We start from the raw sequence: 23,676 nt of genomic DNA, 5'->3' as shown, positions 1-23,676 counted from the left end.
GCAATTTCAATTGCATCATGTGAGTCACAATGTAAAGAAATTAGTGTAGCTTGTTCCCCCACAATGACACATATGTCAATATTGGAGATATAAATCATCATATTCAGATAATAACATGTGAGTTATTTCAGGACTAATATATGCACCTGCAACACTCTTTTTATAGCATTCTCAAATATGCAAATCACATTTCATGATGAATATTTTTCCCATTTCATTAATCCCCACTATTTTTAGAATTTTATACTCATTAAATCACACATTAATCAAGAATTATCAAACTCAAGAGATGAAAAAGTAGAATTATCTCTTACCTAAAACTTCGAAGTTTTAGGTAAGAGATAATTTTACTTTTTCATCTCTTGAGTTTGATAGATAGAAAAGTGATTTACCTTTTCAACTCAAAACAGGGCTAGTAGAGAATTCCCATTTTGATATTCGTTGATATTTCAACCCTTTATCACCATGACATCCACGAAAGAGATGTAATATATCTTTCCACCTCTACTAGTTGTGTTCTTGGAATCAGCTAAGTAAAAATGCACTAATTCAACCAATTTTGTTTTTCTACTAGTAACAGTCTCAAAAGGCATTTTGTTATGTTTTGCTTCTACACAAACTGAGCACTTAGAAAAATCATCAGAATTCATTGCGAGAATTAAATCCATATTTCTACATATTTTAACAAAAGCAATATTAACATGACCTAGCCTACCCTGTCACAAATCAATAGACTCGGAAATATAAGCATTTGGGAGCAATTCCATTATTAATAACCTCTTGAAGTCTAGAGAAATTCACATATTCAATCATCTTAAGATATATCTCTTCAAAATAAAAGATAGGAGATCCTATATATAGGAGGAATTATATCCATAGCAAATTGCTCAAGTTCTGATAGCCAATAATGTCTTTAATAGAGGAAACGAGTAAATACTCATTAATACAAATAAAGAAATTCCAAAACCTCAACGGATCAAATATCATGCCTGATGAGGCAACGTTATAATATGATAAAGATTCATAACTAAATGACTAATGAAGAAGAGGTAAATAGTCTGTTACAATTGCATGTAACGTTAGAGTTTGAATAAAACAATTGGCATAATAAAAGCTCATTAACAAGGTATTAATCTGTTACACCCCGGAAATTTTTCGTTAACGTACAGTGAGTAGACTCACGAAGGGCACAATGTATACGATGTTTTAATAAGCAAGAAATGACATTTGATGACTCTAAATGAGATTTCAAAGACATGGGAAGTAGGAGACAAAAGTTGTTAAGGAAAACAAGGTACATGTTGTGTGTCGATTTACGAGCATCGAATTAATGATAGCTTAATGATGTTTTAGAGAAGAGCTATAATGTCCCTTAGATGGTTAACGAGGTGTGAAACAAGTACCAAGAAGGTTCCATAAGGATTTGAGATCAAACGAAGTGACGAGAGCAAAATCGGAAAAGAGACAGATTATACGACCAATTATACGGTCCGTATAATTGTCCGCAGAATCATCACAGTGAAGGTCCCTCACTGATGGGATTATACGGTCACTTATACGGACCGTATAATGTGCCGTATAATGGTCACAGAATGAGTTGTTGATGGGGTGATTTCACGGTCACTTATACGGGCCGTATAAAATTATACAAACCGTATAATGTGCCGTATAATTGACACAGAAAGGGATGGTTGCTGAACCAATTTCACGGTCACTTATACGGACCGTATAAGTGTCCGTACAATTATGTCGGGACAGATTTTTAAGCTTTAAATAAAGGACCCCAAGTTCATTATCTTCATTTCATTTTCATTCTCCACAACTCAAGAATTCTCTAGAACCTTCCACACACTCCATATACAAGAAATCATGAGAAACTGATGATCAACTTCATCAAATCAACAAAACTAAGTGTGAGAAACACATCAAAGTTCATCCAAGTCAAGAAATTCCATGGGAAGTGGAACTAGGGTTTTGCTCAAGTGAAGTATTTTCACTTAAAGCTCATTCCCACACTATCAAAGGTAAGTTTTATGGTATTTACATGTTATTTAAGGTGTTGAAAAGTTGAAACACTTGGATTGTGGAAGGGTGTAGGAAATGGGTCATGAAAGTGAGAATAGTGTAAATTTTGAGTAGTAGTTTGGAATGAATCATGAATGTTGATATGTTGTGTTTGTAATTACGTTATGAGTGATATTAAGAGCATGATAGAAATGTTAGATGAGAACGAATGTAAAGTTGTATTGTGATCATGATTATGGATGACCTTGAGAGGAAATTGTGGGGATTGGATAATGATGAATTTGATAAAAGATATTGATGATGATATTATGAATGTTGTTATTGACGTTGGGAGTTGATATGTGATATGGAGAAAGTAGTATAAATAAAGGAGATGCTGCTCAAATTTCTCTAGCTTAGTTCAAATACGCTTATGCTATCGATTATCTAATATGAGTATGAACTCTCTTGAAGGTAGAAACATGAATATTGGGAGAAGAACGATCGAACGATAGAGTAGCTAAATGAAAAAGGTATGTAAGGCTAGTCCCTTCTTTCTAAGGCATAAATCTATGGTATAATATTTCCTCCTCCTCCATGAATTTCCTACAGTCTGGAAAAACTAAGAGTCTATGCTCGTGATATGAATAGCCACATGAGTTAAGAATAAGAGATATTATGAACATGATAATGATGAGTCTAAGGCCCATGATACTATGTTTCTACAAAGCTAATGATTCTTATTATTATCCATTGATGTTGTTCATTGTATACACTCACCTTATATGCTAATTCCTTCGAGGTGAGGCAGAATGCTTATGAATGCTCCATAACGGAATCGAGGGTTCACGACCTTATGTCACCCCGATAGAGTATAATTGTCTTAAGTTTCCAGTCATGCATTATGATAATAGTATGATGAGAATATGATAAGTCTATGAGATGTACGTGATGCTATCACACCGTGCCTACATGGCCGGGCAGACACCGCTAAAGCGGGCAGTGTATACACCATGTCTAGATGGCATGGGCAGACACCACTAGTGGGCGGCATGATATGGTACCCCGGACGCGAGAGGCCTGGACGCAGGCTAACGATTATCACACCGTACCTATATGGTCGGGCAGCTTATACATATATGCATACATGATATGATGATGATTATGAAGTAAGTTAGCATACATTATTTCAGTTTTAAGTGACAGTCAGTTACAGATCGCTCTTCACTCGAGGTCTCCGTATTTCATTGATATATCATTATTGTTTATGCCTTACATACTCTGTACAATATTCGTACTGACGTCCGTTTTCTTTGGACGTTGTGTTCATGCCTACAGGTAGATAGGGAGACGGTGCAGATCCATATGAGCCATCAGCAGATTTACAAGAGCACTCAATTATTCCGGAGGTGCTATTTGGTTTATTCTTTTGTGTATATATACGTATTTTGGGCACGACGGGATCTTGTCCCGTCCATATGTCGAGTACTCTAGTAGAGGCTCGTAGATACGCATGTGTGGGTAGTATGGTCTCACGATGTTACTATTGTATTTATATTATTATTTTGATAGCCGAAGGGCTTATATAGATGAAAGTAATTACGTTTCCAAATGAAGAATGGTTTTTTTATATGATTGAGTATAAAGTTAATGAATGTACACTTAATGAGTATGATATGTAATAGAATGAGTGGTGTTCGGTGGTTAGCCCCGAGTACCCGTCATGGCCCCTAGTCGGGTCGTGACAAAAGTGGTATCAGAGCAGTTCAGTCCTAGGAAGTGCTTACGAGCCGTGTCTAGTAGGGTTTTGTTTATGGTGTGTTGTGCGCCACACTAATAAACAGGAGGTTACAGGGCATTTAGGAAAAATGACCATCTTTTATCTTAAGAGATCGTGCGATAGAGCTGTGTTATAAGATTTCCTCCTCCTTAATAATGTGCTATGATTTCAGTAATGCCCCCAAAGGGAAAAGCTACAGTCGCCCAGAAAGGCAAGACTACGATGAAAAGGCGGGTAGAAAGAGAGCCGCCAATGAATGTAGAAGAGGGCGAGTCACATAATGAGGCCCCATCTAATACTTCCTCCACCCCGCCTAATGTAGAAGAACTAGGAGTAGCTTCAGCTCCAGTTCCTCCACCGGTTGCTTCGGGTCAACAAGTAACCGAGGCTATCCAGCTATTGACACAGTTAGTTGCCGCCCAGGCACAGCGGCAGAATGCGGGTCCAAGTGATCGGGCAGCTAGTACCAGGGCCCGTGATTTCATGAGTTTGAATCCTCTGAAATTTTTTGGGTCAAAGCCGAATGAAGACCCGTAAAGTTTTATTGATGAAATGTTGAGGACGTTGAATATTATTCATGCCTCCAAAACTGAAATATGTGGAGTTGGCCTCTTATAGACTCCTAGATGTGGCGGTATTATGGTATAATAATTGGATATCGTCAAGAAAAGAGGATGCACCTCCTCCCATTTGGCAAGAATTTGTAGATGCCTTCATTCGTCATTATTTGCCACCCGAGGTCCGCCGAGCTAGAGCGGATAGATTTTTAAATTTGAAACAAGGGAATATGAATGCTCAGGAGTATAGCCTTCAGTTCAATTCATTGGCTAGATATGCCCCGATTATGGTGGCTGACATGGGAGATAGAGTGCATCGATTTGTGAGTGGCTTAAGGCCACATTTGTTCAAGGATTGTTTAACGGCTTCGTTGCAAGATGGGATGGATATTTCCCGTATTCAATCCCATGCCCATAATTTAGAAGGACAACAATATCCACAAAGGGGTGATCGTGATATTGGTAGAAGGCAAAACAAGAGGGCCAGATCTATGGGGACAGGTAGTGACTATAAAGGGGGATCGAGGCAGACATATCCCAGACATTCAGGCCAGTCGGCGACTAGTGCGCCTCCACGATTTGCAGATAGGAGATTTGATCGCTCCTTTCCTTCAGGACAGTGTCAGAGTTCGAGAGCTTCGGGTTCTTAGTTTGGGGGTGATCATAGTCAGAGGAGACCCCCAGTACCGCGATGCAGCCAGTGCGGTAGAATACATTCCGGACAGTGTCGCCAAGGTTCAGATGCTTGCTATGCCTGTGGCCAGTTTGGGCACATGATGCGAGATTGCCCGTCGATGAGTGGTAGACCTAGGGTTCAGCCCACAGGATCAGCGGCTGGTTCCTCTTCAGTGCGTCTGATAGGGCAGACTCCCCAGATTTCACCAGGTCAAGGTAAAGGCAGAGGGGGACCATCTACTTCAGGTGCCACTCAGCTCCGTATGTATGCTTTAGCTGGGCGACAGGATCTCGAGTCCTCCTCGGATGTGGTTACAGGTACATTATCCGTATTTTCCCATGATGTGTATGCATTGATAGATCCGGGTTCTACCCTATTTTATATTACTCCGGATGTTGCTGGTCTTGTTGGGGTGAAACCTGAGCTAATAAAACCTTTTGAGGTATCTACTCCGGTTGGTGATCCCGTGATAGCTAGACAAGTGTATAAAAATTGTGTAATTGTGATATGCGACCGCCAGACTAAAGCTGATTTAATTGAGCTAGAAATGTTAGATTTCGATGTGATTATGGGTATGGATTGGTTGGCCTCATGTTATGCTAATGTTGATTGCCGAATGAAAGTAGTTCAATTTCAATTTTCGGGAGAGCCCGTGTTTAAATGGAAGGGTAATACAGCCTCTCCAAAAGGTAGGTTTATTTCCTACCTTAAGGCAAGGAAGATGATAGCTAAGGGCTATATTTATCATTTAGTCTGAGTACATGACACCGAAGCAAAGTCACCAACCTTCCAATCCGTTCCGGTAGTGAATGAATTTCCGGATGTATTTCCAGATGAATTTCCAGGTCTTCCACCGGAAAGAGAGATTGATTTCGCTATTGATGTGTTGCCAGACACCAAGCCTATTTCTATTCCTCGTTACCGAATGGCTCTGGCAGAATTGAAAGAGCTAAAGGCACAGTTGAAAGATTTGCTTGAGAAGGGGTTTATAAGACCCAGTTCATCATCGTAGGGAGCACCAGTCCTATTCGTGAGAAAGAAAGATGGCTCTCTACAAATGTGCATCGATTATAGGCAGTTTAATAAGGTGACGATAAAGAACAAATATCCTCTCCCAAGGATTGATGATTTATTTGATCAACTACAAGGTGCCAAGTGGTTTTCCAAAATAGACTTGAGGTCAGGTTATCACCAAGTGAGAGTTAAGGAAGAAGATATTCCCAAGACAGCTTTCAGAACGAGATATGGCCATTATGAATTCCGGGTGATATCGTTTGGGTTAACCAATGCTCTGGCAGTGTTCATGAATTTGATGAATAATGTATTCAGGCCTCTCTTGGATCTATTCGTAATAGAATTCATTGATGATATTCTGGTACACTCTCACACAGAATCAGAACATGCAGACCATTTAAATATTGTTCTAGGGATTCTTCGAACCCGCGAATTATATGCAAAATTTTCAAAGTGCGAGTTTTGGCTGAATTCTGTGACATTTCTGGGTCATGTTATTTCAGATGATGGCATTCGAGTTGATACTCAGAAAATTGAAGCTATGAAGACTTGGCCAAGGTCTACGACGCCTACAGAAGTCCGTAGTTTTCTAGGATTGGAAGGGTACTATAGAAGGTTCGTAGAGGGATTTTCCTCTATTTCAGCCCCATTGACGAAGCTAACCCAAAATTCAGTTAAATTTCAATGGAATGATGCTTGTGAACGCAGTTTTCAAGAGTTGAAGGAAAGATTAACCTCAACCCCAGTCTTGACACTCCCAGAAGGGCCGGGTAGTTACGTTGTATATTGTGATGCTTCCGGTGTTGGGTTACGATGTGTGTTAATGCAGCACGGTAAAGTCATCGCTTATGCTTCGAGACAACTGCGGAAACATGAAAAGAACTACCTAACTCATGATCTCGAATTGGCTGCAGTTATTCATGCATTAAAGATGTGGAGACATTACTTGTATGGCGTGCATGTTGATATTTATACAGATCACAAGATTCTTCAGTACATTTTCAAACAGAAGGAGTTGAATCTGCGGCAGAGGCGGTGGTTAGAATTATTGAAAGATTATGATGTGAGCATTTTATACCACCCCGGAAAGGCAAATGTAGTAGCTGATGCGCTTAGCCGCCGATCAACGGGCAGCCTACGTGAAGTTCCTCCGGAAAAGAAAGAATTGATTCATGAGCTCCACCAACTAGCTAATCCTAGAGTACGTGTAATTGATTCGGGTAGTGCAGGAATTGGTATTAATGATCCCACAGTTTCGTCCCTGAATATGGAAGTAAAATAGCGTCAATATGAAGATCCTCATTTGAGCCATTACAGAGACACATTTCATGAAAAAGAGGAGTCACCATTTGAAACTTCTATGGATGGAATTCTTAGATACCGAGGCAGGCTATGTGTTTCGAACGTCGCAGAATTGCGTCGTCGAATCTTAGAAGAAGCTCATTATTCTCGGTATTCTATTCACCCAGGTGCAACAAAGATGTATCATGATCTCAAGTTGATATATTGGTGGGATGGAATGAAGAGAGACATAGTAGAATTTGTAGCTCAATGTCCGAATTGCCAGCAGATGAAAATCGAACATCAAAAGCCAGGAGGATTATTGCAAGCAATGGAAATCCCTACTGGGAAATGAGAAGTGATCAACATGGATTTTATTGTGGATTTACCTCGTTCCCGAGGCAAGTATGATTCCATATGGGTGATTGTGGATAGATTGACGAAAGCAGCTCATTTTCTTCCAGTCAGAACCACATACTCAGTAGAAGATTATGCAAGGTTGTATCTTAAGGAGATTGTGCGACTCCATGGTATTCCGATATCCATTATCACAGATAGAGGAGTGCAATTTACAGCCAAATTCTGGAAATCCTTCCAAGAAGGTCTAGGTACTCAATTGAAGCTCAGCACGGCATTCCATCTGCAAACTGATGGGCAAGCCGAACGTACTATTCAGACCTTGGAAGATATGCTACGAGCATGTGTACTAGATTTCGGTGGTAGTTGGGATGACCACTTACCTCTAATCAAGTTTGCATACAACAATTGCTACCATTCCAGTATCCAAATGGCTTCGTATGAAGCTTTGTATGAAAGGAAGTGTAGGTCCCTAATTGGATGGTTTGAAATAGGAGAAGTACAGCTAATAGGCCCTGAGTTGATTCAGCAAGCGGTAGAAAAATTCAAGGTGATCCGAGACCGATTATTGACAGCCCAAAGTCGCCAAAAATCTTATGCGGACAACCGGCGGCGGGACTTAGAATTTCAAGTTGATGATTGGGTATTCTTAAAGGTGTCCCCAATGAAAGGTGTGATGAGATTTGGCAAGAAAGGAAAGTTAAGTCCTCGATACATTGGACCCTATAAGATTATCCGCAAGGTGGGTCAAGTAGCTTATGAATAAGACTTGCCTCCAGAACTTGAATCAGTTCATTCAGTTTTCCATGTCTCAATGCTCTGCAAGTGTGTTGGATATCCTATGAGGATTGTTCCAATAAGTGACGTTCAAGTGACAGAAAAGCTAGTTTATGAAGAAGTGCCCATTGCCATATTAAACAGGCAAGTACGAAAACTTCGAAATAAGGAAGTAGTCTCAGTTAAAGTTCTATGGCGAAATAACAACCGAGAAGAAATGACTTGGGAAGCAGAAGAGAGTATGAAATCCAAATATCCACACTTATTTCAGCCCCCATAAGAGATCCACGATGAAACACCAAGACTATGAGGTATGTATGCTTTCTCTTTATGCATATGGGTCGTGTGTGGCCAAAATTATATTGTTATAGTGTTGTGGCCCTGTGAGGCAATGTTATTGTGGGCTGTTGTGACAGGATGGTAGTGACATATTACAGGGGAAACTCTGGCGAAATTTTAGTAGAATTCCCGAGTACTTAACATTCGAGGACAAATGTTCCAAAAGGGGGGGAGAATGTTACACCCCGGAAATTTTTCGTTAACGTACAGTGAGTAGACTCACGAAGGGCACAATGTATACGATGTTTTAATAAGCAATAAATGACATTTGATGACTCTAAATGAGATCTCAAAGACATGGGAAGTAGGAGACAAAAGTTGTTAAGAACAAGGTACATGTTGTGTGTCGATTTACGAGCATCGAATTAATGATAGTTTAATGATGTTTTAAAGAAGAGTTATAATGTCCCTTAGATGGTTAACAAGGTGTGAAACAAGTACTAAGAAGGTTCCATAAGGATTTAAGATCAAACGAAGTGACAAGAGCAAAATCAGAAAAGAGACAGATTATACGACCAATTATATGGTCCGTATAATTGTCCGCAGAATCATCACAGTGAAGGTCCCTCACTGATGGGATTATACGGTCACTTATACGGACCATATAAAATTATACGGACCGTATAATGGTCACAGAATGAGTTGTTGATGGGGTGATTTCACGGTCACTTATACGGGCTGTATAAAATTATACGGACCGTATAATGTGCCGTATAATTGACACAGAAAGGGATGGTTGCTGAACCAATTTCACGATCACTTATAAGGATCGTATAAGTGTCCGTATAATTATGTCGGGACAGATTTTTAAGTTTTAAATAAAGGACCCCAAGTTCATTATTTTCATTTCATTTTCATTCTCCACAACTCAAGAATTCTCTAGAACCTTCCACACACTCCATATACAAGAACTCATGAGAAACTGATGATCAACTTCATCAAATCAACAAAACTAAGTGTGAGAAACACATCCAAGTTCATCCAAGTCAAGATATTCCATGGGAAGTGGAACTAGGGTTTTGCTCAAGTGAAGTATTTCCACTTAAAGCTCATTCCCACACTATCAAAGGTAAGTTTTATGGTATTTACATGTTATTTAAGGTGTTGAAAAGTTGAAACACTTGGATTGTGGAAGGGTATAGGAAATGGGTCATGAAAGTGAGAATAGTGTAAATTTTGAGTAGTAGTTTGGAATGAATCATGAATGTTGATATGTTGTGTTTGTAATTACGTTATGAGTGATGTTAAGAGCATGATAGAAATGTTAGATGAGAACGAATGTAAATTTGTATTGTGATCATGATTATGGATGACCTTGAGAGGAAATTGTGGGGATTGGATAATGATGAATTTGATAAAAGATATTGATGATGATATTATGAATGTTGTTATTGATGTTGGGAGTTGATATGTGATATGGAGAAAGTAGTATAAATAAAGGAGATGCTGCTCAAATTTCTCTAGCTTAGTTCAAATACGTTTATGCTATCGATTATCTAATATGAGTATGAACTCTCTTGAAGGTAGAAACGTGAATATTGGGAGAAGAACGATCGAACGATAGAGTAGCTAAACGAAAAAGGTATGTAAGGCTAGTCCCTTCTTTCTAAGGCATAAATCTATGGTATAATATTTCCTCCTCCTCCATGAATTTCCTACAGTCCGGAAAAACTAAGCGTCTATGCTCATGAATAGCCATATGAGTTAAGAATAAGAGATATTATGAACATGATAATGATGAGTCTAAGTCTGAAGAGTTTAAGGCCCATGATACTATGTTTCTACAAAGCTAATTATTCTTATTATGATCCATTGATGTTGTTCATTGTATACACTCACCTTATATGCTAATTCCTTCAAGGTGAGGCAGAATGCTTATGAATGCTCCATAACGGAATCGGGGGTTCACGACCGTATGTCACCCCGATAGAGTATAATTGTCTTAAGTTTCCAGTCATGCATTATGATAATAGGATGATGAGAATATGATAAGTCTATGAGATGTACGTGATGCTATCACACCGCGCCCACATGGTCGGCAGACACCGCTAAAGCGGGCAGCGTATACATCATGTCTAAATGGCATGGGCAGACACCACTAGTGGGCGGCATGAGATGGTACCCCGGACGCGAGAGGCCTGGACGCAGGCTAACGATTTATCACACCGTACCTATATGGTCGGGCAGCTTATACATATATGCATACATGATATGATGATGATTATGAAGTAAGTTAGCATGCATTATTTCAGTTTTAAGTGACAGTCAGTTACAGATCGCTCTTCACTCGAGGTCTCCGTATTTCATTGATATATCATTATTGTTTATGCCTTACATACTCAGTATAATATTCGTACTGACGTCCGTTTTCTTTGGACGCTGTGTTCATGCCCACAGGTAGATAGGGAGACGGTGCAGATCCATAAGAGCCATCAGCAGATTTACAGGAGCACTCCATTATTCCGGAGGTGCTATTTGGTTTATTCTTTTGTGTACATATACGTATTTTGGGCACGACGGGGTCTTGTCCCGTCCATATGTCTAGTACTCTAGTAGAGGCTCGTAGATACGCATGTGTGGGTAGTATGGTCTCACGATGTTACTTGTATCTATATTATTATTTTGATAGCCGAAGGGCTTATGTATATGAAAGTAATTACGTTTCCAAATGAAGAATGATTTTTTTCTATGATTGAGTATAAAGTTAATGAATGTACGCTTAATGAGTATGGTAAGTAATAGAATGAGTGGTGCTCGGTGGTTAGCCCCGGGTACCCGTCATGGCCCCTAGTCGGGTCGTGACATAATCAATGAACCTAAATATTTCTTTTGAAATATCATACTTATTTATTCTTCACTACAACTATTAGTTTATTACTGTTTGACAACCACAATATATAAACATAAAAAATGTTGCCAACTCCAAATTAACAAATTTATTTAGCTAATTTTCATGTTATGACACCTTCACTAGGGATAAACACATAACCTCTGATGGATTTAGAGGTCCACTTAGCATTATTATAACTCGTTGGTACAACAAAAAATTCACTATGTTTAGTACCATAATTGTGATACCTCTCAAATATTTATCTGTTCTTCATAATTGAGAGTAGCATGACATTAGCAAGGCACCCTCACACTTTCAAATATTTCAGTCTAAAGAAAAACTTCTCCACAATTCACAATTTTTTCTTTTTTTTCTCGTTTACTTATCGGAAAATCAGCCTGCATGCTTTTGTTATGCATCCAGTCAACATTTGCACTCAGTAGTTCACAAAATCATGTAGTGTTAGTTACACCACTTGTTAAACATACAATTCGTTCATTTCATAAATGGATAACGAATGAAACAAATGTAAAACCTTAATTCTAGAAAAATTGCTTTAGTATGTCAGGCTTTTTAATTTCCTCCTGCATATATGGGCAAGCAACTAAGGCAAAATTAAAAATGCTAGTATGAAAGAAGGAGCAATATCATACTGCTAAGACGTTATCTTTCAAAAATGTTTATACCTCTACTAAGGCCCATAAATAAAATGAATTAATCAAGTACCAATATTTTCATTCATAACTATGACTACAATACTGATTGCCCACATATACGTTGTTTTTGGTTAACGCATTTTTATTAAATCCAAATGAAACTTTCACCCCCACTTTTTCTAATGTCATAGAAATTAAATTAGCTCAAATAATAGGAACATGTACCACCTCAGTTAATGCTAATATTATTTTTTTAGATGTGAGTTTAAAAATAACTTTTTCATTCCAAAAAGTTGAATGGTTCTTGAATCACCAACCTAAATAAATCATTCGTCTTCTCTAACTTGAGTGTAAAACACAAAAATATGTTAGTACAAATATGCTTAGTATCAAAGTCTAACAACCAATCTCATACATTAGCCACAAGATTCGTTTGAGAAATGACCACAATAATTTATATCATCCGCTTAGTCAAATTTTTGGTTGGCGGGATTATCATTTCTCCGAATTTCTTCTACGTTTAGGAGTTTGATGGCTTAATTTGCTACACATAAAATAATAGTTATTTCATCAAAAGTTTGATTACTAAATCACCACATGATAATCCTGATATAACTTGTTCACAAATCAAAAACACTCGTTAAAAAGAAAGATATCATCTGAATGATGGCCCTGTAATTATTTAATTAACTTTGCTTCGGAAACAGATACAGATAAAATATTCCACCAAGAAAGAGCTCATTGCAGTCCTTCTAAAGTTAACAAAATATGTACTATCTAATATCTAACTTTTATATGGTTGGATGATGCACCAAATTCACATTAACTAGATATAATTATCAATATAATAGACTCTCACTAGGTCATTAGCAATAAAATGATTACCACAAACAGTATCAGGGAATAATTTTATTTAACAGAAGACTTGTTTGAAGTTTCAATATTGCACCAGAACAAGTCTTTTTGGTTTTCCAACGAAATCATTTGTAAATTAACAATATCGTTGCTTGTCCAGATGTCATTTCAAAGCAAAACTAATTATAATATAAACAAAGCAAACGATCTTCTCCGTTATATCATAACACCAAAACCATCTCTTACTGATGATCAATATTGTATAAGGAATCGCTTTCAAATTGTTGGAAATATTAACAATATCAATCAGAAAAATGAACAAAATGATAGAATCAACTTATTGGATGAACGCTGCGTCGTGGCAAGCCACTGCCTTGAAAGCGATTTCGGACTGATTACAGTGCAAATCGTTTAGCCCGGTCGCTCCCCAAGGTTCCACAGCACTCCCAAACACTTGCATTAGTTGCTGAAAGTTTGGAGTTTGCACAAACTTATTTGCCCAGAGAAAAAAAACTTTGAAGAAGAAGTGAGGTTTTTATGCATGTTTTGTTCAACAATGACACAGCTTATATAGGAGATGACAAGTGCTGTTACAAAGAGAAGACTTAATGATCCATTAATCTGGCCATTAAAGATGACTTAATGACCATTAACTTGGCCATTTAAACCAGCCAATAAATCAGCCATTAAAGGAAATTGAAGAGGGGAGAAAATAATTTGTTTGTTTTTTGCATTACACAAAATTATTTCTTACAACACTAATTTTCGTACGACTCTTTTTTGCTTAAAACTGATTGTGCCACAATTCACACCAGAAGATTTCTTACTTTAAACAATACTGTGTGACATAGCCTATTAGTTAGAGTTGTGGATTTACCCCAATAATTTAGTGTTAGCTGATATGGGATGTGAATGCCTATTAATTATAGTTACCTCTGTTTTATTATATTTCAGTTTTCATTTTCTGCAAGTCTATCAAATACCAGCTTAGAGCAATGCAATTCTCCAATCTACAGAAGATATTGCAGTATTCTTTGATTGATTTACTCCTCTGATTTTGTACATACTAAAGGGTGGTTGCTCTATGTTTCTTCATCCGATCCATGATTGAGATTGTGATTTTTCACTGATATAATTAGATTCTCCTATATGTTGGGCACGTATTGGAGGAACAAATATTGGGGGCAAATAAATAAATAAAAATTGGAGGAATAAGGTCTTGCTCTCCAAGGCTGCACACAAATTGGCTAATTACTAGTACTAATAACAAAGGTTAGTTTGGATAAATGTTATAAAATTGAACATGTTTAATATTGACTATCAGGTCTAACCCAACTGAATGTTATGTTGCATAGGGAGATCAAAGAATAAGGCTCCACAGCTGACAAAATAGAGTATATGCTTATGCTAGCTGGTGTCATTGGAAATTTCAGCATATGACACCTAATTTTAGCTGAATGTTTTAATTTTTTTATTGTGAACAATTATTATATTTCGAGAGCTCACTTTTAAGGTTATAACAATATCTAATTATGTGAAATTGAGATATTAGGATATCATACCACATGCAAGTACAATTTATTATTTTATCATAAATATTATAATAAAAGCATGAAAAATATAAATGTCGGTTAATCAAACTTCAAATATTGAACGACTTTTATACCATTTAATTTGAAGGCTAAATTATTTTTTAAGGAAGAAATTTCATGTTAGATAAAATTGTGATTTGCCTAATTTAAATTTGAAATAACTAAACCATCTAATTACACTTCCAATTCAAAGCTAATGTAAAGCTCAATTCAGAGTCTAAATAAAAAATAAAAGAGCAGCCTATTTAAAAGTCTTGGTATAATACAGAAATCTTAGATTGATATTTAATTTGACTCCAATTATGTAATTAAAATTCTATAACAATGCTTACTTTCCTCTACCGAAACGTGGATAAAATTAGAATCAAAGATCTAATTTGCTCGTTGACAGATTTTTTACTGAAATTAAAATTTTAATACTTAAATATAATAAACATTAAGCAATAAAAACCAATTGGTAGAATGTTTTTAAGTGTTTAAAAATCCAAGCTAAAAGGATTTTGAAATTTTTCAAAAATCAATAACAAGAATGTTTAGGGACTAATAACTAATTATTATTATCATTATAAAAGTACGAATGTCAAAACATCAATATTGATCGCTAAAAATATTCCCGCTATATTGACCAATAAACACTTGACATAATTACTTATATCGATTTCAGTTTATCATTAAGGAAGGTCACATATTTAAAAGGTTAACTCATCTACGTAATAAGCACTTGAGAACACGTGCAAAAGTTGTTTTTTCAAATTTTGAGTCGGCAGTGTGTAATATGAATACTTTACATCTATTCAGGTGCTCATCGGGACATGTCGTAGTTTGACTGTCTGAATGAAATTTACTGACAAATCTAAGAAGTTGTCGTTGTATTCAGCATTAAACCATCGAAGAATAGTTAGTATTAGTAAAAAAAAAAGTATTATCAATTAACTTAGACAATTCTAAAACTAAAATCTTAATATCATAGATGTGGGGGGAGGGAGGGGGGGGGGGGGGGGTAACTAGGGTTTTGCTCAAGTGAAGTGTTTCCACTCAAAGCTCATTCCCACACTATCTAAGGTAAGTTTTATGATCATTTCATGTTGTTTAGGGTATTGAGAGGTTGGAAGACTTGGATTATGGAAGGAAATAGAAAATGGGTTACAAATATGAGAATAGTGACACTTGTGAGTAGTAGCTTAATATGAATCATGATCCTTGAGATGTTACGAGTATAATCATGTTATAAATGATATTAAGAATATGGGAGAAACATTATATGAGGATGAATATAATGTCGTATTATGACCATGGTTATGGATGCCCTTGAAATGGAAGTAGGAGAAATGAATAATGTGTGGTTGATGAAGATTGTTGATTATGATATTATGAATATTGTTATTGACGTTTGGGAGTTATTATATTATATGGAGAAAGTTGTAGAAACAAAGGAAATGCTGCCCAATTTTCGTTAGTTTTAGCCTAAGCTTAAGTATGCTCCGAATGTCTAATCTTAGTACGAATTCGCTTGAATGTAGAATCGTGAACATTGGAAGGAAGTGTTAAATTGAGAAGGTTAAAGATTCAAAGAGGTATGTAAGGCTAACCCTTCTTTGTAAAGGCATGTTTCCCTCATTTTTGCGTCTATACGAGATGTTCACGCTATTCCTATTCTTATAAAGGTTGTAAGCTCATGACCCTCGAGATTCTCTTGATATTGTTGGCAACGTTTCTTGTGATGATAATGATAACGATTATGATGATGAGATCAATTCTAGAGATGCCATCTAAGATATTCAAAATGTCTAAATCTTAGAGACGCTAGGAGTTCATAAATTACAATATTCTTGAGATACTTTGGCAGAAGCTCCTAATAGTGATAATCATAATGATGACGATGATAATAGTGATGACGACAATGATAATAGTGATAATGATAATGATGACGATGATAATAGTGATGATGATAATGATGACGATGATAACAGTGATGACGATAAAGATGATGGTGATTCAATAATAGAAATCGGGAGTTTATAGACCTTGTGTCACCCCGATAGTGTTGAAATGTTTCTCTCGGATACATATGTATGTTATAAATGTATGAATTCTATGTTGTGAAACCGAGCCTATATGATCGGGTATGATATCTATTGCGTGCACACCACTGCAGTTGGGTATGTATAACACTGAGCCTTGGTAGGGCCAGGTACGGATAACACTGAGCCTTGGTAGGGCCAGGTACGTATAACACCAAGCTTTATTATGGTTGGGTACGTAAGACACCGAACCTCTATGGTCGGGTATGATACTACTATGTGTTCCAATGTATGAAAAGGAAGTTCCCAGTAGAAAGAGGATAAGTAAGTATAACGAACATTTCTAGAGGTATACCTAGCTCTTTCATTTCATAACTCGTCCATACTATGTTATCTCATATGCTTTCATTATACTATTGCTGATGCTTTACATACTCAGTACATTATCCGTACTGACGTCCCTTTGCCTGGGGGCACTGTGTTTCATGCCACACAGCCCCATATTGCTTTGCAGGAAAGTTATCCAGGAGTTGGACTATAGGATGTTCGAGGCTATTAGCTGGATTGGTAGACTCCATTCGGTTCGGAGTAATACCGCGTCGGAGTATGTCTTTATGAGCTGAGTCATACACATTATGGGTATGTTGGGGTCCTGTCCCAACTTAGATTTTGATATCATATCTTATGTTAGAGACTTTTGCAGACAGTGTCATGTATACAGTACATTAGCCTTGTAAGCAACTATGCAAGCCGATGTAGCATTATGCATTACTTTACGGATTCATACTATTACAGATTTTTTCTTGAGTTAAGAAAGACGAAAAGAATGTTTTGAAAAGATTTCATCATGCATATCATTTCATGATTAAGAGTCCAGTAAGATTATGAGTATAACGAGAACCAGCGGGTTCGTTCGGCTCTAAGAGAGGGTCGGGTGCCTATCATGCTCCATCAGGATTGGGGTGTGACAAAGGGGGGGGGGGGGGGGGGGGTTACGTGCGAGGCACGTACATAAAGATTAGTTATTATAAAAGCATGAATATAAATGTTAGTTGACAAAAATATTATTTAAATATTGAGCGATTTATATACCCTTAATTATATTTGTTGTAGGCTGTGCGCTCACCACATAGTATATAAGGGACCTGGTTGTGTACCAGTTCTCTTATGCAATGCAGTAAGTAAAGAAGGCACGATTTTACCGTGGAAAACTCCTTGTTCAAGGGATTAAAAACGACTACCTACCCCAGTAGGATTTTCAACTCCACTACACGAGCAACTTCAGATTACAACCTATTGTAAGCTAGGAACTAACTCTCATAATCCCTCAACCCTTACAATAGTAGCAACCTAGGAACTAACTCCCATAGTCCCTCAACCTTTACAATACACCGATTGCAAACACCTCCACTTGACTAACTCTAGCCAAGGACCCCTAAGGTTAACTACCTCTAGTCAACCCAACTAATACACCTTAGACTACACACTAGCCAAGGGTACCACTTAATAGATTGAAAGGTAAACTGCCTAAGAACTATTAAGAATTTGAAACACCCACAACAGCTTCTTATAAGAGAAGAGTAGGTTTACAAGTTAAAGCACATAAACAAAGCTTAATGCAAACTAAGAGAATAAAGCATCTTCGGTGTTGGAGCAGATCCTTCAGTTTGTGATTAGCTTTGTTAAACACTTGGAGTGTCTTGTGACGGCTACACCTTTTGAGTGATTTTTAGGTTTTTTCAAGTGATACACAATATGTTGCAACATGTTGTATATATAGTGGGAAGCATGTGGGATGGATAGAGACCACTCATTCAATATTTGATCTAAAACATGGGTCAGCTCAACTGTTGTACTTGTGCAGTGAGTAGCTCGGCTTTACAGCTGTCTCTGCTTACCGTGCAAGATGCATAAGATCACTGACCATGACTCTATCTGGTTTTGAATCAGTTTGACAATCATCAAAACACGAATACACTTGAGCTTATCAATAGTTAAATTAATTTTTACAAGAACTCATGAGAAAAGGGATCAAGTGGAAATTTTAACGTTAAAGATAAAGAGTTGTATTAGGATGGGAATTTAACGGTGGAAGAAGAAGAGTTGAGAATGAAAAAAGGAACTGGTTTTGGAGAAGGTTACGTATTTATCATGTATGTAAGAAAAAGTGATGAGCAATAAGGAATCAAATTGGTAATATTTCTTGATTTTTGTTTCATGTTTCCCGTTAATGTTTTATTTTAAAATTTCGTGGTATGTTTCCCTGGAATACCTATGTACTTTGTTAACAATAATTCTTTTTATTTTATATAATATATTGATTCTTTAGATAAGTAATATACTGTTTAGGAAATCAAAATATTGTAAGGTTTATCAAATTAATAAAAAATGAAGGGGATTGTAACATATTCTTAGACCCAATTCAGATTTGTGAAGTTAAATATCAATTTGCTATTTTCGGTTAGAAGTTTCTTAGCAAATCTTGACACATCAGATGGCGAACAAAGGAATTACTTACTTGTAGAGTCCACGTAACATAAGATTTTGTTGGCCAAATATTACGTCATTATTTTGAGAGAACAAATGAAAGTTTAACATCGAAATTTAAGAGCCCTATAATATTTAGGGATTAGATTCCTTTTTGGGTCATCAAGAAGCATGATTTTACTTTTAAACGTTTTACTATTCCTGCCAGCCAAGCAAGCTTCTAACGCAACGTAACCCTATTGTACCGCCATTAATGGCCATATTTAGTTGGGGGTAAAAATTCTTTTCCTTTTGCAATATATACAATTAGTGAATTCCTGGGATTTTGAATTACGTGTTTTCCAGGTAATTAAGCAAAAAAAAAAAAGTAGATAAAGGATGGTGTTTTGGGTTTATCTTACCCTTAAATTATTAGATTTTTCTGATTCATGTTATGCTTTGCAGGTAATTACTAGGCAAATATTGACATGCTCTTAAATTATTAGAAATTTTTTATCATTCGTGTTATGGTTTTCAACTAATTAGACAAACAACGATGTTGCAGGTTTCTCTTACCCTAAAATTAGTTGAAATTTTTAATGCATGTTTATGTTTTACCGGTAATTGAATAAACGATAATTTTATAAGTTTTTATACCCCCAACACTATATATTGGTACAGACTATATTCCAAATATCTACGCAGCGGGAGCTCAACGAGGGTAGAGAAAGGCAAAGAAGATGATCTACTAATATATATATATATATATATATATATGTATGTATGTATGTATGTGTGTGTGAATACTCTTTTGTTATACTCTAGCTTCTTTATTCTTTAGTATCTCGTGAAATTCTCTATTTTCAATTGTCTCCAGTGCGGCTTTTATCTACGCAGCAGGAGCTCAACGAGGCCTCTGATCACTTTTACGAATATACCTGACTTTCAAAAAATCAAGAAAAACACAAAACTTATCTACAAAGATATCCGACGATCACCTATGGTTGATGCTAAAAGACGTCTTCTACCAATGACATTTGATGTTCCTACTAAACGAGTCGAGGAGAGCGTTAGATATTGAAGAAGGAGATTCGAAGCCTGTTGCCAAAAGATAGTATAAAAGAGCACTACCTTCATAAATATAGCGCTAAAAATAATATTTTAGATATGAAGGTATAATCTTATTCTTTTGCTTGCTACAGTTTATACTAAAGTTTGTCGGTAGATTAACTATTAGACAAATCGTTGAGTCTATCTATCAGGTTTTGTCTAATTAAAACTTGTTGATTCTGTCCAATTTTGATTCTTCTTATATCCCGACGACATTGCAGGTTTGTTAATTATCTATACTATATTAAAAGCACGAAGGACTTTAGAAATATTGATTGAACTTTTTACCCTTCGTTAAATGACTCTACAATAGACAAAATCATCATTTATTATTTTCCTCAAATATACATAAACACTAATAATATATTCTTTCAAAATAAAATTCTATCGTTATTTTTGGTAAAAATCTTTTTACCCCGTTATAGCCTGCTACAGTTAGGTGAAAGAATCCTATTGTCCTTCGATAGACTCCCAATCCGTTTGTTGATTACTCAAACAAGGAGGTCCCCCAATTTGCTTCACTTTGGGATACTAAATCTTTTTTGATCTAGAAGTCCAGTCCTGTATCATCGTTGTATATATAATATATGAGGCTGTTGAAAACAATCTCCATAACTTGGTTATCAAAATGTTGTTTCCATGGCATCGTATATATTAAATAAAATCCAAAGAGAGGTACCAATAATATTTTTTAGAGTTTCGGTGTATATGTTCATATATGTATCTTAGTAGTTCCGAATTTTTCCATCTGAGATTGAGATTGCAGCATTGTAGCTAAAAATCACATTATTTTTTCAGGTTCTGGATTTTGCTGCCCAAACAAAGAGCCGTTTCTCAGTTAGAATTGGAGTTGGGGAGGCATGAGCATGATAAACAAAATAACGAGGAATTTTTTTATAACGTGAGGAATTTATAGTGTTAACTGGTATGGAATTTGAATGCATATTAATTAGATCGAGTTGCCTTTGTTTTTTAATATTTCAATGTACATGACTTCATTTTGATAGATTTACTTCTCTGATTTCCATACAAATTAAAAGGGTGCAGGGTTGCTCTTTGTTCCTTTATGAGATCCATGGTTGATATTGTAAAATTTTGCAGATAATATGTTTCTTTATAAGATCCATACAAATTAAAAGGGTGAAGGGTTGCTCTTTGTTTCTTTATAAGATCCATGGTTGATAACATGTTTCTTTATAAGATCTATGTGTTGGTCACATATTAGAGGACAAAAAAATAGTATTGGAGGATCAGGGTCCTCTCTGCGGGTGCACATAAATCGGGTAATCATTACTACTAATAATTATTAATATTGTCAATACACAACATATTACCTTGAAGACCCCTACAAAAATACATGAATTAGCCATGTACAAAATTTTATAGTTATACAACCAAAAATGCCTTTTCTATTTAAACTATGTAGCACTTATTGTGCTTGATGTTCCCGCTGCTTCAGGTTCTTTATTCGTATGTGCTTAAACTCATATTTTGTTACAGGGGAAACACCATTCATTATCTTCTTCATGGCTGTCATCATAAGCATCCCATGGATGGTGTACTGCTTGTTTTCCCCCCTGCTGCAACGGCTGTTCTGCTTGTTACCGGTATGTTGGATTTCATATCTTCGCTGTCTTATATTACTTGAGAACCTTGGTTTTTATTTTATTGTATAATTTCACACAAATCTAAAGATCTCAATTTTTATAGTTATCTAAAATCATTTACTTAATTTCTAATTACGTGATTTTGTTTATGTTGCATATCGGCATAATTCATCGACTATATCTTTTCGAAAATACTAGGAGATCATACTCAAGATGGCTGTGAATTGATTTTTCTAAAGCCATTGATAATTTATTGAAAGCTGCAACTAATCCCCAATGTCATGACTTGTGAGTTATGAAATTGCAACTCTACATCTGTTGATTATATTTGCCGAAAAGATGAAGTACATTGCACAAGCAAGTGATCGTCTCTCATAGCTTATTTTTTCATATTAAAATCTATATTTACGCACTTTGGACAAGCCGTACTTGACTTAACTATTATTGGAATTCACCTTTCTGCTGGTAATTTAATTTCCTTAATCACTTGAATTTGTGTAGAAGATAGATAGATATATAGATGTTTACGTATTCCTTTTTGTTATTAAATTTGAACAGATCACTAATGCCATATTCTAGAGTTTAATTCAAAATTAATTCTAAAGAATTTGAAAATTTTTACTTATACAATTCAAAAAAAAAATACATTGTGATTTTTTCAATAAAGTATTTACAATATTCCGTAATTAAAAGAGCAATAAAAAGTGCAAATTAGTGCCATCATGATTTTTTGATGAATAATAAATAGATTTTAAAATTCGGACAAGAAAATAAAATTAAGAAAGGCCAGCGTGATAAAAAAGGATAAATTAGTCTAATTATTAACTATAAATTAATAATAAATAGATTAAAAGAATTCTATAAGAAAATTAAAATAAAGTAGGTGGTTTTCTTTTGTATTTTACTTTGATATTCTACTCTTCAATAAAGGAAACTTGAAAAGAAATTAAACGAAACCACCATTATTTCATTTGTTGGTAATTTTTCTCTTTGAGTTTAGACTTCAAATTGTTTGAGTACAGGTAGTAGGATTTACTTCCATCTACAATAAATTCAAATGCAAAAACTTGACATTATGTGTTTTTATTTGACAATTCTCGACTCAATCATTCGAAGCTATTGATATTTAAGCAAAAAGACCGAAAAAGCAACCTAGAATAAATTGATCATTATCGGCTAGCTCGATTTGAGGAGTGTGAAATTGAAGGTTTGATGTATCGTAATAAATTATCCATCGGATAAACTTATATTTTATTTTTGTTAGAATTATTATGTTTCAATATTTATAACATTTGACTACAAAAATATAGGTGAAATTGCCTACAAGCCATCTACATCATGTGTTCAGAAGTTGAAAGATTTCACCAAGTTTATTTCTTGTCATCATATAAGGTTTTACAATGAACCTCCAATTTTTTGTTGCCTTAAAATTTTTAGGAAAAATTGCAGGATTTTAAAAGATCACATCTCTAAGAAAAAAATATTCGGTCTTTTTGGTTGAATTTCAAAAAGATGCCTATCACATATACACCTTTTAATAATACTTGAATAAGGATTCAACTTTGAAGATAACACCAGTATATCAATATGACAAGTTCTTCAACACAAAACTTTCTCATAAAAGAATAATACTTTTGCATGAGAAAAAAAAAAGTAAAAAGAGAAAATCAAAAGAGTTAACTTGGAAAGTTCGAGTAGAACTCTTACGAAATAAAATAATAATTACAGGTAAATATTCAAACTTTGCGATGAAT

General features: G+C 35.8%; 1 long non-coding RNA gene across 1 annotated transcript; it reads left to right on the top strand.

Moving 5' to 3' along the window:
- Positions 1 to 19,917: 19,917 nt before the first annotated feature.
- LOC132620398 (uncharacterized) lies at positions 19,918 to 22,123 on the top strand. The gene is made up of 3 exons (XR_009574883.1): positions 19,918 to 20,378; positions 21,114 to 21,240; positions 21,816 to 22,123. It is a non-coding gene; the product is annotated as an uncharacterized LOC132620398 (long non-coding RNA).
- The last annotated feature ends 1,553 nt before the right edge of the window (positions 22,124 to 23,676 follow it).

The sequence above is a fragment of the Lycium barbarum genome, chromosome 2, assembly GCF_019175385.1.
Source record: "Lycium barbarum isolate Lr01 chromosome 2, ASM1917538v2, whole genome shotgun sequence".
Taxonomy (NCBI): domain Eukaryota; kingdom Viridiplantae; phylum Streptophyta; class Magnoliopsida; order Solanales; family Solanaceae; genus Lycium; species Lycium barbarum.
The sequence above is the reverse complement of the archived record's forward strand: the minus strand, read 5'-3'. Positions and strand labels throughout refer to the sequence as shown.